At 44.5% G+C, this 23,872-nt stretch overlaps 1 pseudogene; it reads right to left on the bottom strand.

Annotated features, from left to right (window-relative positions):
- Positions 1-469: 469 nt before the first annotated feature.
- LOC132489158 (transmembrane protein 42-like) lies at positions 470-16,029 on the bottom strand (annotated as a pseudogene).
- Between the last annotated feature and the right edge of the window lie 7,843 nt (positions 16,030-23,872).

A 23,872-nucleotide genomic window follows, 5' to 3' on the forward strand; every position in this document is an offset into this window, starting at 1 on the left:
TGTAGTTTTCCTTCTCTTGCTGTAATACAGAAGCATGACGCTGATGGCCTGCCACACTGGTGTGAAGGTGTTGAAAGCCCAACCAGTCACTGATTCCAACATTCCGTGACTGGCCTTTGTTAGGCAACGGGACTGCAGTCCATACAGGAAGCCGACCAACCCCGGGGTCTCCGGCCCCTGCCAAGGCTCACAGGGTGGGCCGGAGAGTGTGAGAATCAACAGCATGGTGCGGACGGACAGAGAAGGCTCTGGGCAGGACACCGGTGTGACGTACCTCCCTTGACAGAAGCCGGAGCTGTCCCCTGCAAGGCGGCTCAGTCACGGGCCTGCTTCCCTGGGAAGCATCTCCCTTTGGCTGAGGGTCAGAAGGCTGAGCACACAGATCGCCCTGGGAAGCGGTCACCACACACCAACCCGAGCCTGAGCCGCCATCACTGTCTTTCCAGTGGGTCCACCCAGCCCGCGGGTGCTACTGCCGCTTGTGTGGAAGGGCCTTCCGGGGTGGTGGGAGCTCCCTGTGGATCAGGGTGAGTCTGCACAGGATGAGGAACACTCCTCCTCACCACGGGACCTCCTGGCACTCTCCATACGACACAAAGCCCAGGAAGACCTGCGGGACAGAGACAGCTAAGAGGCTGGGTGGGCACATGCCCACAGGACTCAACCACGGTGGGTGGGCACCACCTGACTCCCCTGTGGCTGAGTGCCTTCCTAGGGCAGGAGGAAAGGTCTGGAGCTGGAAGTCTTGGGCCTGAAACCCATCTGTTACCTTCAGCATATCTCACCTGGAGAAGTGGGGAGGGTACCTTCCTCACGGCATCGGACCCCAGCAAAGCACAAGAAAGCCCAGCAGATATATACAACAGAATATTACTCAGCCATAAAAAGAAACGAAATTGAGTTATTTGTAGTGAGGTGGATGGTCCTAGAGTCTGTCATACAGAGTGAAGTAAGTCAGAAAGAGAAAAACAAATACTGTATGCTAACGCATATATATGGAATCTAAAAAAAAAAATGGTACTGATGAACCTAGTTGCAGGGCAGTAATAAAGATGTAGATATAGAGAATGGACTTGAGGACACAGGGTGGGAGGGGGAAGCTGGGGTGAAGTGAGAGTAGCATGGACATATATACACTACCGAATGTAAAATAGATGGCTAGTGGGAAGCAGCCGCATAGCACAGGGAGATCAGCTCGGTGCTTTGTGACCACCTAGAGGGGTGGGATAGGGAGGGTGGGAGGGAGTCTCAAGAGGGAGGGGATATGGGGACATATGTGTGCATATGGCTGATTCACTTTGGTGTACAACAGAATCTAACACAGTATCATGGAGCAATTACACTCCAATAAAGACCTATCAAAAAAAAAAAAAAGAAAAACCATTTGAGAAAAAATAATAAGAAAGCCCAGCAGAGGCTGGCCGCTAGGCCTAGCACACAGCTGGCCCAGCAAGTCCTCCCTGCCTGGACTGCAGGGCTGACTCGCTCAGCCTCACCTGGGAGGGAAGAACCTGGACCCTCCACGTCTCATGCCCCAGTTCACAGACCCCTGAGGAGCAGCAAACAAGTAGGCTTTTGACAGTTGGACTTCATCCCCACCCAACTTGAGAATTCCTCCAAGTGTGAGAGATTGGAAGAACAGCCACCAGGGGTCAAGCCACAGCCCAACCTCTGCTTCAGTTCCTGTCCCTCCTCCTATGTGGGAAAGCAGGGGTTGCCCAAGGACGACCCACCAAGAACCCTCCCAGAACCCAGGTTTGGGACGGAGGGACCGTACGCTCAGGCTACTCACCGAGCTGAGGACATTTGAAAAAGTCACCATGACAGAGGCAATGGCCGAAGACATGGAGAAGCCGAGGCCCTGGCTAAAGCACATTCACATCAGGGAACTGGTGGTAGCCATCACAGTAATACCTAAGACACACAGGCCCACGTCCGCCTGCAGAAGAACGTGTCACTGCAGCTGTGGCCAGCCCTGAGCAACATGACCAGCAGACCCCCTCACAGCACACCCAGGGTCAGGGTTACTGCTGGCAGCCACCGGGCCACCACAGCCTGGGGGTCCTCAGAGCTTTCCTGCACAGGACTTCACTTAACCCTCAGAAGATGCCACACCCCTTTCACAGCTGAAACGAATTCAGAGAAGACACATATTTGGCCATCTTGCCAGCCTTGTGGCCTTGGGCAGAAGTAAAATGCTAATCCATATCCAGTTTTATGTTCTATTGAACACCAGTCCCTTACTGACCCCGCAATGACCAATGCTTGACGTGCAGTCCCAGTGGGCCAAGGAGTTATTACTTGGTCTGAGGTATGAGTAAATCAGGGGCAGAGTCCTCACTGCCCGGCATCAGGTAAAGCATGAATTAGTTGTCTTCCCCCCATTCTGTACAGGCTACAACCCACTCAGGCCAGTCCCACTGGGCATTCTTCAGCTTTAACTCTGTACCAGGCCCTGTGCTAAGTGTTTTAGGTACATTTTCATTTATTCCATAACTTCATTTTACAGATAAAGATCCTGAGGCATGAAGTCACTTGCCTAAAGTGCCACAGCAGGGGGCAGTCGCCAGGATTCTAGCCCAGGCAGTGTGGCTCCATGCTCTGAACTAGGACACAGACATGCCTCAGGAAACCACACCTGGGACTAATTGACTGGTGATCCCAGGGGTCACTTGGAGAACTTGCCGATTTCTTTCTTTCTTTCTTTTTCAAGGAGTGCATTGCGAGAAGTGAGGATCTTTAGAACCCTCCTATACAAAGAATATGCAGACCTCTTGCTTGGTTTTGACTTATAAACTTGCCTGCAGACAGAGCTGCGTCCTCTGGGGATGTTGCCCATCTAAACCTCAGACTCTTATTTCTTGTAACAGTCTTCCAGCAGCTGAATATATAGTGTCTTGAGGAAGGAGTGTCTCCGTATAATTTACATAGGAGCATTGTATGTGCCAGCGGCAGCCTGCTTGTATGAAGGCTTATGAAGGTCTGCTGCACAACTGAGAAGACTAGAAAACCTCATGGCTCAAGTCACTTGTCTTGCTTTGGACCACTTACTCCAAGAATTACACCCAGCAGGATGGAAGCTCCCACTGGATTAGCTCTAAATAGGCTTAAACCTAAAGAATTAGCCTGTCAACTGTCCAGGTCAGGGACAGACCCTGGGTTGCAGATGCAATAAAGCCTCTTTAATAAGCAGAAGCTGGCTTGTGAGTCGGAATGGGAGAGGCAAAGGTACACCTTAGCAGACGTGGGCAGGCAGTTCGGGAGTTCTCAGCATAAGGGGAATATCCAGAACGTCTCTCTCAGCCTTCCCTTATACCTGGGATATCCTAAACTCCCAAGTTTTCTGGCATCAGGGTAGACCAGTCAAAACACCCACTAATTACACAGTTAAAGAGATGGGCAACAGGCTTCTCACCTTAGGAGTCACGTGGAGAGAAATGTTTAGGCACAAAGGGCTTAAAATGAGAGGTAGAGAGTGGATGTAGGAGGTGTGTGTCTTCCCCAAGAGTGAACTAGTCCAATCGGAGGACAGACTTTAGGTCCCTGGTAAGGGAACAAGCCACAGTCCCCAACATCACCAGATGAGGGTTGGGCGTAGTAAATGGAATATTGCCTGCCGTATCAGTAAACAAAGTAGGTCACGGTCATCAGCGATTGCAGCCACCATCAGATGGTGAGCTGGTGAGCCCTGAGGGAGCTCAGGAAGGAAAAGAATACCTGCTATCCAGCAGCCGTCAGACTGCAGCCACTCCCTACAGCGAGCCCAGAGGATTAGGGTTAGGCTTAGGGTTAGGGTTTAGCGTTAGGGTTAGGTAAGTCCCTGGCTTGAAGTCCTAAAAATTCCTGCCAAATAAAACATAACTCTCGGGCTTCCCTGGTGGCGCAGTGGTTGAGTCCGCCTGCCGATGCAGGGTACACGGGTTCGTGCCCCAGTCCGGGAGGATCCCACATGCCGCGGAGCGGCTGGGCCCGTGAGCCATGGCCACTGAGCCTGCGCGTCCGGAGCCTGTGCTCTGCAATGGGAGAGGCCACAGCAGTGAGAGGCCCGCGTACTGCAAAAAAACCCAAAAACAAACAAACAAAAAAACATAACTCTCAACTTTTAGGTTATGAAAATATTTTTTTAGTCGACAGTTATGGCCCACCAACAAAGGGACCAGAGCAGATTCCTCTCCTACACCTGAACTCTACGAGGATCCGGAGCCTTGGTACCAGCAGAGGCCTCTTATACCCATCCACCTCCTTGGGGAGTCCAGATGAATTTGGGTGAGTCTCTCCTGGTTCTCCCGTTATTGGTTGTGTCACCTACAAATGGGTACTTGCCATCTACGTCTACAAGGATTAAATTATGAACTGCTGCAGCTGCTGACCTCCAACACCCCCTGAAAGGAGTTCAGGGTGGAGATCAGAAATGAGGCACTCTGTGCTCTGGAAAAAAACTGGCAGAATAGGTCTTCAGGTAGTTAGATATTTTCAGGAGATGATTTTTTTAGCCCAATTCTTGCAATCTCCTCATATCTAGAAAAGTCCTAAAATCCTTCATGGTGATGTCTGCTCCTGGTGACTAGCAGAAACCTTCGGCAAAAATATGTGCTTGATTGCATGGACTCCCCCTTCACCAAAATCACATATATACTGACCTCTCCCCCTGCCTCTTTGGAGCTGTTTCTCAGAGCTATCTGAAATGCTGTCTCCCGGACTATAGTCCTCAGCCCCAAATAAAACTTAACTCACATCTCTCACGTTGTGCATTTTTTTTCATTTGACAGTTTAGGATTCTAAGTTTTATTCTGTGGGGGAATAGGTTATCCTTGAAACTTAGTTTCAAGAAGAGATACCTGGGTTAACCTCAGTCGAAGGACTGGGAAGCTTTTGCTCAGTTTAGACCCTGAGTGGCTTATCCTCAGTGAAAGGCACTGGGAAGCCTCAGTTTAGATACTGAGTGGTTATCCTCAGTTTAAAGACTGGGAAGACTTTGCTCAGTTAAAAACTGAGTAAGGTGGGACTGAGTAATTAGGGAGAAGACTGCCCTGTCATTTTTCCTTGAATTGGCTACCTTAATAGAGCTTGTCGAAATAAAACTGAAATCTTATGAGAGCTTCTGAGCTCCAAAAGAAGGGACTCTTTCCTCCTGGCCAGCAACAGCTTTCTCAAGCTGAGGCAGGAGGTAGATGGGTCCCCCCAGGGTAAGCAATTGGAGATTCATTCCTGTGGACGGATACTCCAAGATGAGAATAGCAGGACAATTGAGAGAGGAGGCTGGGCCCTGCCCAGATAGAAAATAAGACAACACATATTTCTCATTCTTGAAGTCAAGGAAACCTTCCCAACTACAATGCTCCTTGGAGGTCAAAAATGGACGGGGCGCCACTGCAAAATAAGTGATGCCAACTACCCATAGACCTCTTCGGTGGAATTCATCTTGGCTAAGAGATGCCTGCACACACCTGGGAGGATCCTGAGATATACCAAATATGTGAACCAGGCAAATCAAAATGATTGGCCAGAGGAAACCCAGAAGAAATGCCCCATGTATATGATTTAAACTACCACATGGGCATGACTCTCTGAGTCCGCCCGTGTGTCTATCCACATGTACTCTATACTCTTTTTTTTCCTCCTAATAAACACTTTACTTGTTTCACTCCTTTACGTCTTTATGGGAATTCTTTTCTGCAAAGCAGCAGGGCCAGGGCCTTGTCGCTGACCACTGGTCCCTGGTGGTCTGGTGGCTAGGAGTCAGAGCTCTCACTGCCATGACCTGACCTCAATCTCTGGCTGGGAACCAAAATCCTGCTTTAAGCCACTGCAGGCTGAGGCCGCCTGAGATCAAGGCGACTGAAAAAGTTGCAGGAGCAGTGGAGGCAAGGCCTCATGCCGTGCATTTGTCCCTATAGGGAAACCCACTCATTTAATTAACAACCTGCTCAACTGGGGACATGAATAAGAACTGGCCATTCCATGATCTGAGCACCCGCGGTAGTCTTATATGCCACTGGGAGAACCCGAGACACGTAAGAGGGCGCTGAAACAGCTCTGGGGAAAAACCTAGAGGAGTTAAGCTCTCAAGCAGCACGTTGGCCCACCACACGATCCTCACTAGCAATTTTATTTTGACAAATCGACCTCAGAATGGGAAATAAAGTTTTCAAAACAACAAAAGAGGAACAACAGATTGCCAGCCTACAACAGATACACCAGCCAGGTTTATGTATGTACAAAAACACAAGTACTTACTTAATTGGAAATTAAAGGAAATCTCGCCCTAAAAATGAGGGGGCTCTTTTATTGTGTACACAGTCAATTTACATTAAGTTTAAAAAGCCAGCTTGGTAAAAATATCTTTTCAGAATTCTGATTTTAAACAAAGGCCTTCTAGGGGGGAACTCGCATTTCTCTTCCTATGTCTTTGAGATGTAAATATTCTACCTGATCTTCCTAGGATGTTCTGTGTGTATAAATGTGTATGTACTTGTTTTGAAAACTTGACCTCTGCCATGCTATTTTTGAGAGTAAACTCTCTGGATTTTACTTAGGTGACATCCTCCTCCACTCTTATGGGGAAGCCTCTTGTGTCTTATTGGTTTGAATCACTATTAATATATATGTTTTATTAATGGCCATGAGGCAGGAGATTGATGGGCTCCAGGCTGGGAATTTACAACTAGCCTCCTGTTTACACTTCCTGAGGAAGGAGGCAGGTGAGCTCTAGGCTAGATATTTACAACCAGTCTCCTGTTTGCACTTTGAGACAGAAATTACAACAGGAACAAGGTAAATAGCTGGACTTTGTTTCCTGTGGACACTTTAAGATAACAGTCATGGCAGGGACAGAGAGGGGCTAAACCCTGTTTGAGTAAAAGATGAAGAGGTCACGTGTTTCCCATCCTTGGGGCAAAGGGAGACACTGCACCTTGGAGGCTTCTTGGGGGTCAGTAAGGAGGGGGCACCACCCCAAAATAGGTGATGCCAAGGCTCCCCATAGGCCTGTGGGCTGGAATCCATCTGTGAAAAAAGTTGTGCATACATGTTGGGGAGGTGTTGGGGAGGTCCTAGGGCAGGTCAGGTGTGGAAAAAGAAACCAGATAATTGGCCAAAGGTGAACAAAGACCCAGAAGAACTGCCCTATAGAAATGAATTAACCACCTCTTTACTGCATTCCTCATTAGGGGGGATGCCCACAGCTTTTCTCTCCTGGTGTGTATCTCTGCCTTGCTTCTGTCTTAACTAAACAAACTATTTCTCTGTGTGCTCTCCCACTTGTTGTACCATGTCTCTAATAATAAACTTTGTACCTGTTTCTACATTTTTTGCCTCCTTGAGAAATGCATTTTTCAACGAGGGCAAGAGAAAGGGGAACCTTGTTTCTAGCCTCTAGCCCCTGGTGGACTAGCGGCTAGGATTCCTGGTTTCCATCCAGGCTACCCAGGTCCAATTCCTGGGCAGGAAACTAAGATCTCGCTTCAAGCCACCGCTCACTGCCCATCTCCCGGAGATCAGTCAAGTGATGGATTCATTTACATTGGAGAAACTAATAAATTGGTGAATCTAGAGCTCCCTCATTGTAAACAGCTGTTTTATTGATACCTATAAAAACAAAAATCAAACTAAAGGTGGAAAAAAGAAACATATCTACTGGCTAATCTAAGAACTTCTTTATTTTTAAAACAAAGAAAAACTAGTTTGGGAAGCTTAATTTGTGGTCTTTGCTTCCCCTCAATGGGTCTTACAGATGCTAATAAAAGCATCAGAATAATTAATGTTAACAGATTTAAAAATTTTGTAAGGAAAGTCTAAATTGTAAGGAAATTTTTAAAAAGGACTTATCTTAAATGAATAAAGAAATCTTTAGATGGTTATTAAAAATGGGATAAAATGGACATTTATGTGATTAAAACATATGGTTTTGATATTACACTATGGTTAATGGGCCAAAAGGGACTCCCTACTCGTCCTCAACATTAAAAGCCAAAGAGGTCCACTCTATTTACCTCAGTTTAAAAAAAATATATATATATATATATAATATATTTATATATATATTAAATATATATATATATATATATTTAAAGGGCTGAAAAGATTTTTTTTGCACTGACATACCTAACCAGCAATTATTTGGGGCAACAGTTTGGCCAAAGAACCTGAGTTCCCTGGCTCAATCCCCCTTCTGGGGATCCCAGAGCTTTTATATTAAAATAGATAAAATGGACAGGGAACAAAAAGAAGAAAAACTTCTAGAACTCCTCCTATAAGATCAAAACTTGTTGATTGGATCCTAATGAAAGCTAAAGTTCAAGGTAAAAAAGTTGACAGAATTCAGATGAAAGTGTATAAAATTGGTATATTTAAATGGGCTTTATATAAGATGGTTACATCTCTTTTGTTTAATTACATTGTGGGGTAGGCATGTTTCACTGGGGAATGCTTCTCCTGTGTGGTATAAGACAAGGCATATAAATCTGCACCTTGGAAAATATTAATTGAACATACTAAAGGAAACCAATAGGGTTACCTGAGCCATACAAAATAAGTGAGAACTGGGAACTACCATTCAAGGGCTAAAAAAACAAAAATAGTGATTTTTCTTTGGGTTTAAACTTGTAAACTCAGAAAGAAGGTCTTTGCTGAATGCCTTATACAAGCCTTTGAAGGTGTGATAAATTAAACTCTAAAGTTCTAGAACATAGGACTCGTAAACTTCAGTTTAGTTAGAAATCTTCTCACTGATATAATATATAGTTGGACAAATCAATCTTTTAGTATCCTTTAGGTGACAGGCCTGTTCTTTAGGGAACTAAAAGCAACTGTCTCTCTTGCAAATCTCTACAAACCTGAAATGTATATACAGGCCACAGGACCTAGACTGAGCCTAGGTAGCCCAATCAGGCAAGGCCTGAAACCAAGAAAAAAAAAATTAAAAATGACAAAGTGTTGCCGAAAACCTGGCCTCTGTTCACCAGTGCTGAATAGAAACGCAGAGACACAGCTTTGGAGGAGCAGAAGAGAGTAGCTTTCTTACTTTTCCAGGCCAAGGGGGCCACAGCAGGCTAACACCCTCAAGACGGTGCCCCCCTTCCTGGGAAACAAGAAGGGGTCTTATAGTTTCAGGGTGGAAAATAGGGCTGTACATAATAAGAATCAGGGCTGATCTAGTCTTGCATTCTTCTTTCCTCCTGGAGACACTGAGATCATTAGGGCTGGGGCCAGGTGGTTCTGGAACAGGTTCTGGTGGTCCTCGGGGTTATCATTCTGTGACCTTCTTTCTGGAATGAAAAATGCTCACAAAGGAACTAAGTGTTAGGGAACGCTGTCTTGGAGAAGTAAACATCAGGTGCATAGTACAACTTTAGCTAGTGGGCAATCATTTTCAGAGTGCCATCAAGCAAGTAAGAGAAGGGGGAAAAAAAAAAACATCTATAGGAGACCAGTTGAGTGGGTGGAAAGAATGCGGGCTGAATAAGGGCTAACATGATGGGGGCGCCTCAATTAGTTTCTGCTGCAAAAGTGGCAGTTTTAAAATTCCAACTGCTAGGAATGCTCCCTCAGCCAAACTTTACAAATAGTAAAGCCTTAGTCATCTGAGCAAGCAACTTTAACATATTCCAACTATTCTTTGTAAACTAGTATGTTTACATTGTAATACCTGATTCACAACTAAGTTTTGAAGTGAAGCCATGAGATCTCTAGTTTTGCCTATTTATATGTCTGTGTATACATTATACGTATGAGATATCTCTACCTCTGGAAAGTATTATCAAAATTGAATTTATAAAGAGCTCTGTTTAATTTAAAAGAAAGCACTTACAAATTAAATACAAAGAAATTGGCCAAAATGACTTTCAGGTTCACATGAATTGGGAAATATTCAATATTAGTTTGATACCTGGTATTAAAGTTTGTTTGTTGAATTAATTAATATAGACATGTCTTTAGAGTCATCAACATTAACTATGATACTGTATTGTACCTAGGTTTAACAAAAGTCAAGTAAGACATTATATCTGTTGCAAGGAAAATAACTTGATATGATGAGACTTTAGATGTAAAAGAGATAAAAGCTTTGGGTAAACTCTTGACAAATAATTATATTTTATAAATGTCTACTTAAAATATGACCTTTCCAGATACTTGGTAAAGTTCTAGTTGTGCTAATTTAAGAGTTGCAAGTTTATTGAATAGCTAGATAATTTCCAAAAAATAAGATACTGAGACATCAATTACTAAATAGAAAAACTAAAGATATTTAGGATTATTAATAAAAGTGCTTGGTGCCACCCTGAGATGTTCTCCATAAAAAAACCAAATGTTTTTAGAAATTACCACTGGTATTTATGTACACCATAATGAATGCTAATGTAAAAGACCATCGTAATTGCTTACTTCCTAACTTTCACTAGATATTAAGGTTTTTAAGAGTTGAGGACTCTAGACTTCCCTCGTGGCACAGCGGTTAAGAATCCACTTGCCAGTGCAGGGGACACGGGTTCAATCCCTGGCCCGGGAAGATCCCACATGCCAAGAGCAACTAAGCCCATGCACCACAACTACTGAGCCTGTGCTCTAGAGCCCATGAGCCACAACTACTGAAGCCCACGTACTCTAGGGCCCGCGTGCCACAACTACTGAGCCCATGCACCTAGAGCCCATGCTATGCAACAAGAGAAGCCACCGCAATGAGAAGCCCACGCGCTGCAAAGAAGAGTAGCCCCTGCTCGCCGCAACTAGAGAAAGCCCACATGCAGCAACAAAGACTCACGGCGGCCAAAAAAAAAAAAAAGAAAAAAGGACGATAGATTTGAAAGATCCTCTTTGACAAAAGACGGTATCAAAATGGCCAGTAAGTGTATAATATGCTTATTTAAGAGTCATAAGACGTTACTACTCACGAAGGGAATTTAAATTAAAAAAAAGAGTTGAGGATTCTAATTTAAACACGTAATTAAAGCTAATAGGAATAAAACAGAAACATTTCAGTATACAGTAGGAAAGCAGAATGTGTGTTTTTAGTTATGAGGAATGGAATTACATTTTATTGAGGAAAAAAAATTCTGTGCATGGTCAGGATTAACTAAATTTAGATTGGAGTTAATTAAGTAAATGGATTTTGTTAAGTAAGCTAGTACAACACTGGAAGCTGAACAAAGTTTCTTAGAGTTTTCCTTTTTGATAACAGATTGCGTGAGGTTCTGTGGCCTTAAGTGATCTGTATTTTTTTTTAATCTTTTCGTGACTTTGGTTAAATGAATAAGTATTGTTTCATAGTAGACCTATGATCCTGTTGTGTTTTAAAACCTTTTTGATATTTTTAACAAACTTCCCAAATATCAAAATCTAACTAAGTCTCTTTTAGCCTCCAACTGACTGTGGGGTGCTTTAAGGAGCATCCTGAGACAGCTCAGAGATGAATGTTACACTAATTAAGTTTATTTGGTATGATAACTTACTTCAAAACATTGTCAAGTGATGGGAGATGAACCTTAGGTTATAGTGTATGGATAGATGTTATTAATATAGCTATTCCAAAATTTATATGAAATTCCTAACATCTAATATAATGTTATCAGCCATAATTCTAGTTATTCTAAAATGTTATATGTCACAGAAATATCCAGTTTCCTGATAATTGCATTGTACTCAAATCTTTAACCATGCTCTTTTAAGTTTTCTCCTTTATAGACAATCATTATTTTACACTGATGCTTTTACAAAATGAAGATTTTCAAGAAGACTCATAAAAAGAACTTTTAAACAAATATAAGTTTCTGATAGCCTTCAGATAATACCACTGAACTGGGTAACAAATGACAAAACTCTAATGGAAAACCTGATTACTTCATCCAGATCAACGGGAATGAATTACGTGGGACTGAACTAACTTTTGTTTTCCAGAAAAACCTTTTCTCTTATGCTATGACCTACAACAAGTTGATAAGCATACCTTTATAAACAAAGATGAAACATTTATCTTTTTCTCTCTACCTGATCCTTCCAGAATTTGGCTTCTCCAGCTGGCTCTCCTGTGGACTTGATGGTTTATTATTGGGGTGGCCAAAAAGTTCGTTCGGCTAGCGAATATGTTGTTCACTAAAGTTCTTTGTGAAAATGAAAAACGTGTCTCGGGACTTCCCTGGCTGTCCAGTGGGTAAGACTCTGAGCTCCCAAAGCAGGGGGCCCGGGGTTCGATCCCTGGCCGGGGAACTAGATCCCGCATGCATGCCGCAACTAAGAGTCTGCATGCCGCAACTAAAAAGTCTGTATGCTCCAACTAAAAAAGATCCACATGCTGCAACTAAAGATCCCACATGCCTCAACGAAGATCCCGTGTGCCGCAACTAAGACATGGTGCAGCCAAAATAAATAAATAAATAAAAATTTAAAAAAAAAGAGCCTGGCACAAAGTAAGTGCTCAATGTTAAAAAAAAAAGAAAAAAGTCTTTTAACTTAAAACCGAGCGAACTTTTTGGCCAGCCCAATACAACTGGTTATACTAATCATTGTTTTAATTTGTTCTTTGTTTCCGAATTGTTTATGATTTGTCTCCCTGCTGCACTATGACCTTGTCAGTGTTACTACCTACATTACTTATACCCTGCCTATCTTGCTGTCTCTTACAGTACTCAATGTGTAACCAGGCCTCCAACAAAATTGATGGCTAAACATCTCGAGGAAATAAATCACATTGTAACTCTACATAGAATAATTGTAATAGTGTGATCCGAGGTATGGGAACAAGCAACAAGGGAAAATATCTCCTGGATCATAACAGACTAGTAAGACAGAGGATCCAGAGAATCTTTTATCAACAGGGCCTAACCCAGAAATTAGCACCTGGAGTGGCGTATCAACACGAATTTTCGCCTGATCTGGGATGAGCCTCCTAGCGCCATGGGACAAAAATTGGTCATGAAATGTCTCCCAAATATTGGTCGAATTTCAGACCAAGAGGAGGAACTGATAAATGGAATATTGCCTGCCATATCAATAAACAGAAGCTGCCACAGTCATCAGCCACCTCATGGTGAGCTGGTGAACCCTGAGGGAACTCAGGAAGGAAAAGAATACCTGACATCTAGCAGCCATCAGACTGCAGCCACTCACAAAGGTGAGCCCTGAGGAATCTCAGGATGTGAAAACACAGGATACTGGCCCAGATAGCTGAGGCGCATATCAAAGGAACGAGTTCAGTGGGCCGCCCAGACTCCTGCACCTTCCCATACATACAAAAGCGCTAAATTCCTTAACTTGCCATATCTGTCTTTCTTTAACTAACAACAGTCTTTTGACATTCAGAATACCTGCCCTTTGTCGCAAAACTCCTGTATATGCCGGCTCACGGAGCAGTTCTCTCAGGGTTACTGGACGTGCTGCCTCCCAGCTTGAAGTCCTAAAAATTCCTGCCAAATAAAACTTTCAACTTTCAGGCTGTAAAAATATTTTTGAGTCGACAGGTGTGACTTCCAGGGTAGAGATGCTCTCCTAACCCCGCTGTCTGTAGTGCCCGGCAGCCGAGGGGACCAAAAGGACCACCGGGTGTGAGGCGGCCCTGGCGCCCCCAGCCCTGCTCCACCCTGGAGCCCAGCAGCCCCGCAGCGCCCCTCCTCCACCCAGCCCCACCTGCCGGCCGCCACAGCCGTGCTGTAGCTCCACGTCACTGCCCAAGGCCAGCTTGGCGGAGGCGACAGCCAAGGTCCCAAACGCACCGGCGCCGGCGAACGGGTAGCTGAACATGCCCCAAAAGCGGCGCCTGCAGGCGTAGGGTGAATCGGGGGGAGGCGTCGGGGAGGACGGCGCACATACACAGCCGCCTGCAGGCTGCGGCCTTTACGCCACGGGGCGCTCCGCCACACCTCCGTGGGTCCCCCGCGCCAGCCACCGGCCCGGCGGAGTGCGCTCCGCCATTGGACGGCGGCCTCACGTGACGCGAGGCTTACGTCAGCGGGTTGGCCAATGGAGGCTCCGCGAGGGCCTCGAGGGGCGGGGCCGCCGGCTGCGGTCCTGTCGGCCTTGTCCCCAAGGTGAGCCGCTGCCGCGTTAGGTTTAGGCTTTCCGGGGAGCCTTCCGGGAAGCCTTCCGGGACCGTTGTCCGAGGCTGACAGTGGTACTGTGCTAGCTGTTGTAGAATAACTCTGCGTGGTCTAGCAGTTTCAGTCCTTGCCACTGGGGGAGGTCAAGCATCAGCTTCCCCAGGGATTTTTTAAAACGCCGAATCCCGGTCCTGCCCCACACCCATTGAATCAGAATCTGCCTTTTAACAAGACTCCCAGGAGACTGACCTACACCTTCTCGTTCCGGAAAGCACAAAACGTAGAGATGCTTCGGCAGAGGGCGCTAGAGACCTGCAGACTCAGCAAGAAAGCGGGCTGGAGGGTGGGACGGGGGTGGAGGTTAGGGCGTCTCACAAATCAAATGGCCCAGATGGATACACGCTCATTGGAGGAAATTTAGAAAGCATAATTAGGAGAAAATGTCATCCATAATCACCCCACTCAGATAATCAGGATTAACATTACTTCCAATTTCCAATGCACTTACTTTTAAAATGTTTTCGTTTAAGAAGTAGTACATTTCTTTGAAAATAAACTGCTATTTAGGTGTATAAAGGCCTACTTCCGCCCTCCAGGAAAGTCACTGTTATTACAGAACTTTTTCTCTATGTATAGCTTTATATATAGCACATGTTAAAAAATAGTATGTGTGTGGGACTTTTTTTCTAAACATGATTTCACAGTGCGCATACTGTCCAGCAGCATTCTTTTTTTCCATTCAGTAAATTTTCCTGTTAGTCCTTACTTGCCCTTCTCTCTCACAAGGTGCCTTTGTTGCTCTAATAAAAGCCAGGAAGGTTAGGGACTTCCCTGGCCAGTCCAGTGGTTAAGACTCCATGCTTCCAGTACAGGGGGCACTGGTTCAGTCCCTAGTTGGGGAACTAAGATCCCACATGCCTGCAGTGCAGTGTGGCCAAAAAAAAAAGTTACAAATTGTCTCATTTTGCAGCTGAGAAAATGGAGGCTCAAAGAGGCACGGTGCCACTGAACAAAGAGCTGTGTGAGATGATCCCCTCGGAAAGCTCTTATGTTACTTGGAACCTACAGGAAATTGAGTGGTGTTGCACTGGATAAACTCTTCATGCTTTATAAGGAGTCTTCTTAGAACAAATGATGCCTCCACCTAGCACGAGAGCATCTCAGAGCTACCTCCTCTGTAGGACGAGGTTGTGTGGTTCTGTGCTTGTTACCCTGTTAGCCTGCAAGCTCCTTGAGGGCAAGGACACATTTATTTCTTCTCTAGGTCCCCAGTGCCCAGCACAGGGCCTTGTTCTGGTGATAATGGTTGAGCTGCTACCATTTTTGGACACCCTGCTGGGAAGTGATTTCTGTCTCCTGGACAAAAGCTCCTGTGTACATACATATCACCTGCTAGCAATCTTCTTAAAATGAAGATTCTGATTTAGGTCTGGAGCTGGATTGAGGTTCTGCATTTCTACCAGGCTCCCAGATGGTGCTATGCAGGCATGGTTGGGTGGCGAGACCACACGGAGTAGCAAGACTGTAATTGACGGTTGCCCTCAGCATACTCACACAACTTGCAGCATACCTGCCTCCCTAACTGGGCTCCATCAGGCAGATGCCATGCATGTTTTCTCTTTGTTTCTGCCACAGTGCCCAATACTGTGACCAGCTCCTGTCCTTGCTACAAGTGTTTGAGTGAACAGACTATGATTTGATTATAAAAGATAAATAAAATTTAAAACTTACTCACAGCACTGTAACCGAAAGTGGGGTCCGGCTGCTCACCACTCAAAAGCCAATACAGCGGCAAGATTGGCGGAAAGCAAAGTTTGCTTTATTTTGGATGCTGGCAACAGTGGGTTGGGGGTGGACTCCTCCCCAAAGACTGACTCACCCCCACCCCAACCAGTGGGCAAGAGCTTTTATAAGCAGAGGCAGGGGGCTACGTGCAGAAACAGCACCGTCAGCTCTGACAGTCCTCTTGAAATTGGTCATGCGGTGGTCTGACCAGCGTCATCTTGATTGTCTTAAGTACGGTTAATCTTCAGCTCCAGGGTCGATTTGTTTCCATTTCTTTGAGGCCAATTCTCAAATTGTGGCAGCTTATGTCCTGCTTACCTTCTGGTTGTCATGTAGTTAACTTCTTCCACCTGATGGGGGTTTCAGTATCTCTAAGACAGCTCAAAGGATGCGGCTCAGAATATTATCTGTAGCCCTTGAGAAGGAACTAAAGGTCCTTGACTATGCTTAATGACTAAACTATTATTATTTGGTCTCCTTTGACTGTTTTCCTTTGTTTCTGCATTTTCTCACTTCTCTAATTAAACTTATTCTTTGGCTAAAACTTTTCCACGGACAAAAGGCAGGCTGAAGACATGGGGGGTAAGGACTATAGGGTCCTGATTCATTTCAGCATCATGGTGCAAACTGGAGCACCCTGAACTGGGAGTGTGGAGGGGAAGGAATACCTCATCCCACATTTATTTAAAAAGCAATGAAAACAAACCTCAAAGATGGCTTATGGACAAAAGATGACCTGTTGAATTCTGGGAGACCCATTCAAATTCTCCCTCACCTTTAGGGGCTAAAGTCACACACTTAAGAGGCCTTAGGGACCAAGGAGGGAATCTAAATATGAGAACCACCCCGCCCCACCCCCTGTGAGACAGGAGGGATGGGTGTGGCCTGTGACGACCTGGGGAGTGAATGTCTTGTCTCTCTCTTAAGCCTCCTCTCCAAACTTACCTCAGTCTCTTCCTCTCTCTCTTCTCTTTTCACTGTGTCCATTTATTTCTCTGCCCAATTAAACAAATGAGCACACAGGTACTCTGGGCCAGGCCTGTTCCAGGCAGCGGAGTTGCCAGGATGACTAAGATCCCTGCACTCCTTGGGTTCTGGGTTTTTGCAAAACATTCAGTTCTAACTCCCTGTCCTGAACCAGCTTAAGGCTTTATCTCCTTTTCCTCGCTATGAGTGATGTTATGGGATGAATTGTGCCCTCTCAAAGGATATATTGGGAAGTCCCTGGTAGTCCAGTGGTTAGGACTCCTCACTTTCACCGCCAGGGGTGCGGGTTCAATCCCTGGTCCGAGAACTAGGATCACACAAGCTGTGCAGCAAGGCCAGTAGATAGATAGATAGGTAGATAGATAGGTGGATAGATAGAAGTCTTAATCCCTGGCACCTGTGAATGTGAACATGTTTGGAAATGGGGTCGATTGCAGATGTGATCAAATTAAGATGAGGTCACTAGGGTGGACCCTAATGTGACTAGTGTCCTTAGAAGAGACAGAGACCCAGGGGAGAATGCCATGTGACCACAGAGGCAGAGATTGGAGCGATGCATCTACAAGCCAAGGAACACCAAGGGTTGCCTGCAACACCACAACGTAAGACAGGCATGGAACAGTTTGTCCTCTGGAGGCCTGAGCCTTGCCAACACCTTGATTTTGGACTTACAGTATCCAGAATTGTTAGAGTAAAATTTACCTCTTGAAATTGGCTTCTTGACAGTCTGCCCTGTTTTGAATTCTTTTTCCATTCCCTATGCAGGACATTTCTAGAGGGTAGGTGTCAATTACAGCCCCCCAGGCCTTGTGAATATGAAGTGTCCGTAAGCATGTTATGAGAAACGGCCACAAGTTAACAGGATTTCTTCATACTCATCTCTGGTTATTCTGGCAACAAGAGCCTTAGAGAAAGTTGTGCTCATGGGTTGTAAATTCGAGTGGTATGTGCCAGAGCAAACACCCAAGGAGACTTCTCTGGTGGTCCAGTGGTTAAGACTCTGCGCTTCCAATGCAAGGGGCGCTGGTTAGATCCCTGGTCGGGGGACTAGGATCCCATGTGCTGCATGGCCAAAAACAAACAAACAAACAAACAACCCAAGGGTTGTATCTCATTAGTTCTTCCCCCTTTCTCTTTACCCCTGGGGCAAATCCCAACCCCGGGACACCATACTGCAGAGGGAGCTGTCCTCTGGAGGTGGGGAGACTGTAAGGGAGGAGGCTAGAGGCAGGAAACTCACCAGCAGGAGACCTGGAGACCAGCTGACTTTTCAGAGCTCTTCCAGCCCAGAGTCTGCCTGGATCTGGGGATTGTGGTCCCATGAAGAGGGCACCAGGCACTACAGGTCCAAGGAGGGCTCATTTGCTGGCACATCTTTCCCTGTACCCTCAGTCCCAGGACAATCCAGCCTTGGAACCCAAGCCTGCTCAGGCTCCAGGGATGTGACTCTAGCCCAGGTCATCGAGGTCTGTCAGGAACATAGTAGGCATTTCTTTTTTTTTTTTAATTTTAATTTAATTAATTGTTATTTTATATTGGAGTATAGTTGATTTACAATGTTGTGTTGTTTTAGGTGTTCAGCAACTTGATTCAGTTCTACATAGACATATATCTGTTCTTTTTTGGATTCTTTTCCCATATATGTTATTACGAGTTTTGAGTAGAGTTCCCTGTGCTAGACAGTAGATCCTTATTGATTATCTATTTTATATATATGTTAGGGTGTATGTGCTAATCCCAGCCTTTGAGTTTATCCCTTTCCTCCACCTTTCCCCTTTGGTAATCTTAAGTTTGTTTTCTAAGTCTGTGAGCCTGTTTCTGTTTTGTAAATTGGTTCCTTTGTATCAATTTTTGGATTCCACCTATAAGTGATATCATATGGTATTTGTCTTTCTCTTTCTGACTTCACTTAGTATGATCATTTCTAGGTCCATCCATGTTGCTGCAAATGGCATTATTTCATTCTCTTTTATGGTTGAGTAATATTCCATTGTATATATATATATATATATATATACATACATATATATATACATATATATATATATATATATACACCACATCTTCTTTACCCATGCATCTGTCAATGGACATTTAGGTTGTTTCCACGTCTTGGCTATTGTAAATAGTACTGCTATGAACATTGGGGTGCATGTATCTTTTCAAATTAGAGTTTTCTCTGGATATATGCCCAGGAGTGGGATTGCTGGATCATATGCTACTAGAGTGCTATATTTTGAATGGTTCTACTATATAACAAAATTTTAAGAAATTTCTCTAATATCTCAATTCTACTGGGATAAATTATAGGGTTGGCCAAAAAGTGCATTCGGGTTTTTCCATTCAATGTTATGGGAAAAACTCGAACCAACTTTTTGGCCAGCCCAATATTTTCCTTTTAGAAACCAATTTCAGTAGTTATGAGATAAACATTCATACTCCCCCGCAGTGTACATTCCACTCACATGGTAAGCTTGAATACGACTCTTTTTATTTCAAGCTACTTAAGATTTCCTTATTTTGGAGAAACTATATTCCTCTGCCCCAGGCAGGAGCTAGATTCTAGAGTTTAGAATAAGTTCGGGAAGCTGGTTGTCAGTGAAGGTATCTACGCGCTTCCATTTACCTCTGTATAGTTCATGCATGTGGTTAACTAGGAGATAACTTCCCCTGGTGATCCATGACCCTTTCACCACCCCACTGGTGACTCATTTAAAAAAGTAATAATAAATAAATAAAATAATAGGTCAGGGAAGTACAAGATAAGATTGATTTAGGACTAGTGAACTCATAACCCATGTTTTGCAGAAAACTGTGCTTTTAAAGAGCTACATGACCTAAAAATGCTTTTTTTTTTTTTTTTTTGGTTTGTTTTAAAAGAGAAACAAGCTTTGTTCAACTTAGTTTTATTGCAAGCTCCAAAAGTGCTATCAGACCTTCTGAAATTTGGGCTTATTTAAAAAATAAAAAAGCCCTGGAAATTGTGTCTTCATTTGTCTATACAAAGTTCAACCTGATAATGGGAAGAAATAGACATCAGCCCAGTTTTCATGTTTGTTTTCAAAATGTATCAAATCATCCTTTTGCTAAAGTTCTTTCTGATTCCTGTCAGAAACAGTTATGAGAATAAATGCTCACCGCAAGGGGGAGCTGGACCACGAAGAAATTAATGGGTTGTTTTGGAAATAGAAATAAAAACTGGGAGAGTGCAGGTGATTCAGGGTAAAACCATCAGGACTGGCAGACGTGATGTTCACAGTGATTATTCCATTCGTTTAGTTGTTCAGACCAAAGATCAGAGTCGTCCTGGATTCCTTACTTCCCAATGAACTAAGCCTGTCTTTCTCTTCTGATGCTTTGACATCTGGGGCCTTGCTGACCCTGGACCACCAATTCCTTGAGACAGCAAACAACTCATCCTTTCATATGCAAACCAACCAATCCAGAGCCCATCTTGCAACTGGCTTCTTTCAGGGCTCTTTTTTTACATCTTTATTGGAGTATAATTGCTTTACAATGGTGTGTCAGTTTCTGCTGTATAACAAAGTGAATCAGGTATACATATACATATATCCCCATATCCCCTCCCTCTTGCGTCTCCTTCCCACCCTCCCTATCCCACCCCTCTAGGTGGTCACAAAGCACCGAGCTGATCTCCCTGTGTTATGTGGCTGCTTCCCACTAGCTATCTATTTTACGTTTGGTAGTGTATATATGTCCATGCCACTCTCTCGCTTGGGCTCTTAAAAGAAGAGCCCAGGCCTCTATCACCCCAAGGCCAGGTACCAGGTGACTAAAAGCAGCCCCTATACCGCAGAGCCCGTTGAAATTATTCAAGCTAATTCTAAACCTTCCTGCCAGTTCCTTCCCCCAGAAACCACAATCAAGCCTCTTGTCCCTGTTTTCACCTGTTCTCTCTGCCTCCTGACCGACCCTGGCGCTTCCCTGCGTGGCCCCTGTGGCTTGGTGTCCCCCCTCCCCTTGGGAACTGTAAGTAATGAGCTCTCTTTTCCTTCCATGGCTCTGATCTGTTGGCCTCACTGTACCTGAGAAGTAATAAGACCAACACCTTAAAATCGCTACCCCCCATCTCAGCAAATCCTACTGTCTCTGCCTTTATGGTGTAGCCCCAGTTCAAGCACTCCTCATGGCCATCGCCCCTGTGTCCCACCCGCCATCATCTTGTTCTTCCTGTTTCCACCTGCCCACCACCCCACTCCCTGCCTCCTCATTCCAGGCTATTCTGCACCGTGAACAGTCAAGGTGAGCCTGTCACACAAGTAACGCAGGTCTTATCACTCTTCCCCTCAGAGCCCTTCAGTTGAAGCCCTAACGGCAATTATGGTTTCAACAGCGTTTTTGGAACCTTCAGGAAACTAAGTTGGATAAAGCTGGTTTGTTTTTAAAAACACACAAAAGTGGTTTATGTCATCAGTTGACTTCCATCCACTCTGAGTTAAAAACCCAGTCCTTAAAATGGCTTTGGGGGCCCCTATAGAGTTGGGTTCCTGCTTGCCCTCTGAGCACAGCACCTGGCCGGCCCTTTCTCCTCACAGCCCTGGCCTCCACCCTCCCAGACCCCCCCCCACCGATTTGCACTCCCTCCCTCAGTGCGGTCCCCCATCTAACCGCCACACCCCTTGCCTTGTTCCATAGCACTTACCTGGCACTTACAGCCATTCCTGGTTCATGATCAGTGTCGCCATGAAAACGTAAGCTCCACAAGGCAGGGACTTTGTTTTTGTTCACTGCCAATTTGTTAATGGTTTAGAATAGTGACTGCTAGACGGTAAGAAATATGTGTTGATTGAATGAGCAAACCGAGAAAATGATTTTTTTTTAAAACGACACTCCAGCTCAGTCATTCTTACATCAAGCATTTGGAGAATGCTTTGTATGCATCCAGAAAGACACACTTGCTGGCCCCGAAGCCTGTCATCTAAGGGGGAGGCCAGCAAGATGTTTCACTCATTAAACAATCGAGAATACAGTGTGGCCCATGATGTCCGTGGGTGCAGAAAAGGGGCGGGGGCAGTGAAGGCAGGTCATGAAGAGTCAGGCCAGCTTCCCCTGTCCCCTCCACCTCCCACCCCCCAAAGGTGGCATTCCAAAGCAGAAAGGATACAGCTAGTGAGTCTCCTCCATGGGTCAAGCACTCAATCTTTTTTTTTTTTTTAGGTATCATTATTAATGTAAATTTACAAGTAAGGAAACTGAAACATAAAGAAGTTTTATCATACAGTCGGGAAATGGCAGAGCTGGGATTTCAATCTAAGATGATTACCAAAGCTCTCTTAAACATTACAATCTGCGGACTCCCGTTCATTCAGTTTATTGAGTGCTTACTCTGTGCCTAACGTTAAGACAGACTAAGGATATTAATCGTTGGTTTTACCCTGTGGAGAGCATGAGGAAGTGAAGGGTGGGAGGAGAGAGGAGCTCCCATAAGTGTGGTCAGGAGACCAGCCTGGAGCCCAGCTGCCCGGCTTCATGCTTTGCCCCTGCCACTTCCTTGTGAGTTCTGTGACCGGGGTACCTAACTGCAAGTCAAGTTACTTGACATCGGTATGCCTCAGTGCTTCCCTCTCTAAAATGGGGTGAGAGCAGTACCTATATCACATGGCTGTTTGTGAGATAAATGAATAACCTAAACATTTAAAACTGCCTTTAAACTTGACCTAAATGTATCTTTGTAGAACTCTCTCCCACACCAGCCACTGGAGAATTCTCTGAGTTGATTTGATTAATTAGAAAATCCATTTATGTATCTGAAGAGACTATTTCCTTTCTTCTCTGAAGAAAATGAGACAAAACCTGTGATGTAGAAGAGGCAGACACTGTGAGTGGTCAACCCAACCCTCTTTTCTCCTTTCTTCCTTGCTGGGAGAATCCCAGCTTCGTTCAGGCCCTCCACCCTTCTCCACACAGCAGTAAGCTTCCCTCAGGTAATCATGGTGCCCCCATGGCCCTGCAAGGGATTCGTCTAGGTTTCCTCCATGGTAGAGACCATACAAGAGATTTTCATTTCTCACCCACTAGATGTTGCCAAATCTGGCTGTGATGTCTGCAACTGTGACACCCATGTTGTGACTGTAGGGTGAACTGGCCCCTAAGGGCAAACCGGACCTGCTAAGAATTGCAAAGCAGAAAGATAGAAAGTTGGTTAGAATTAACCAACTCCAGGGTCACTCAACACTTCTTGTTATGGGAGATAGTAAATCTTTATTGCTTCAGCTATACTGAGGCAGGGTGTTAGGCTTCTTGAAGCTGGAAGCATTCTGATACTTGCAATATCAGAATGATACTGATACTTGCAAAATCTGATACTTGCCAATAAAAATCTGGTAGCAATCTAGATGGAGCCATTCGTCTTTTTCTATGTACATTATAAGAAGTGACGCTCTAAATTCAAAACCATGGCTTTTGGTTTTCACAAAGAAACAAAACTTTAAGAGAAACACATACCAGTGTGTTGCAGGGGAGTTTGCATCATCTTTTTATATAAAAGGCAACAGCTGTTTTCTAAAATACTTTTGGGGCAAAACTTTCTAGTTGAACAACCTCAAACCAGTCAGATGCATAAAATCCTTCTGAATGATTGTTATCTAATTCTAATTCTAGAAATGAATAATTTCTGAAATAATTTTAAGTCTAGTGTGAATTAGCAGGCTAAATGGTCTGGAACATTAAAACCCAAAGGCAGATATTCAGTAAGAAGTATATGTGGGATGAGTATCGAGACTAAAACAATTTGGTTTCAATCTTCCTCACAATCCCTTATGCTACAACACTTGAGCCTACATCCATCTTAATCTACAAAAAGTTGCCTGTTTGAGAACAAATGTATGGACACCAAGAGGGGAAAGGTGGGGTAGGATGAACTGGGAGATTGGGATTGACATATATATGCTAATACGTATAAAATCGACAACTAATGAGAACCTGCTGTATGGCACACGGAACTCTACTTAATGCTCTGTGGTGACCTAAATGGGAAGGAAACCCAAAAAAAGAGGGGATATATGTATACATATAGCTGATTCACTTCTCTGTACAGCAGAAACTAACACAAC

Source organism: Mesoplodon densirostris, chromosome 1 (assembly GCF_025265405.1).
Source record: "Mesoplodon densirostris isolate mMesDen1 chromosome 1, mMesDen1 primary haplotype, whole genome shotgun sequence".
NCBI classification, from domain to species: domain Eukaryota; kingdom Metazoa; phylum Chordata; class Mammalia; order Artiodactyla; family Ziphiidae; genus Mesoplodon; species Mesoplodon densirostris.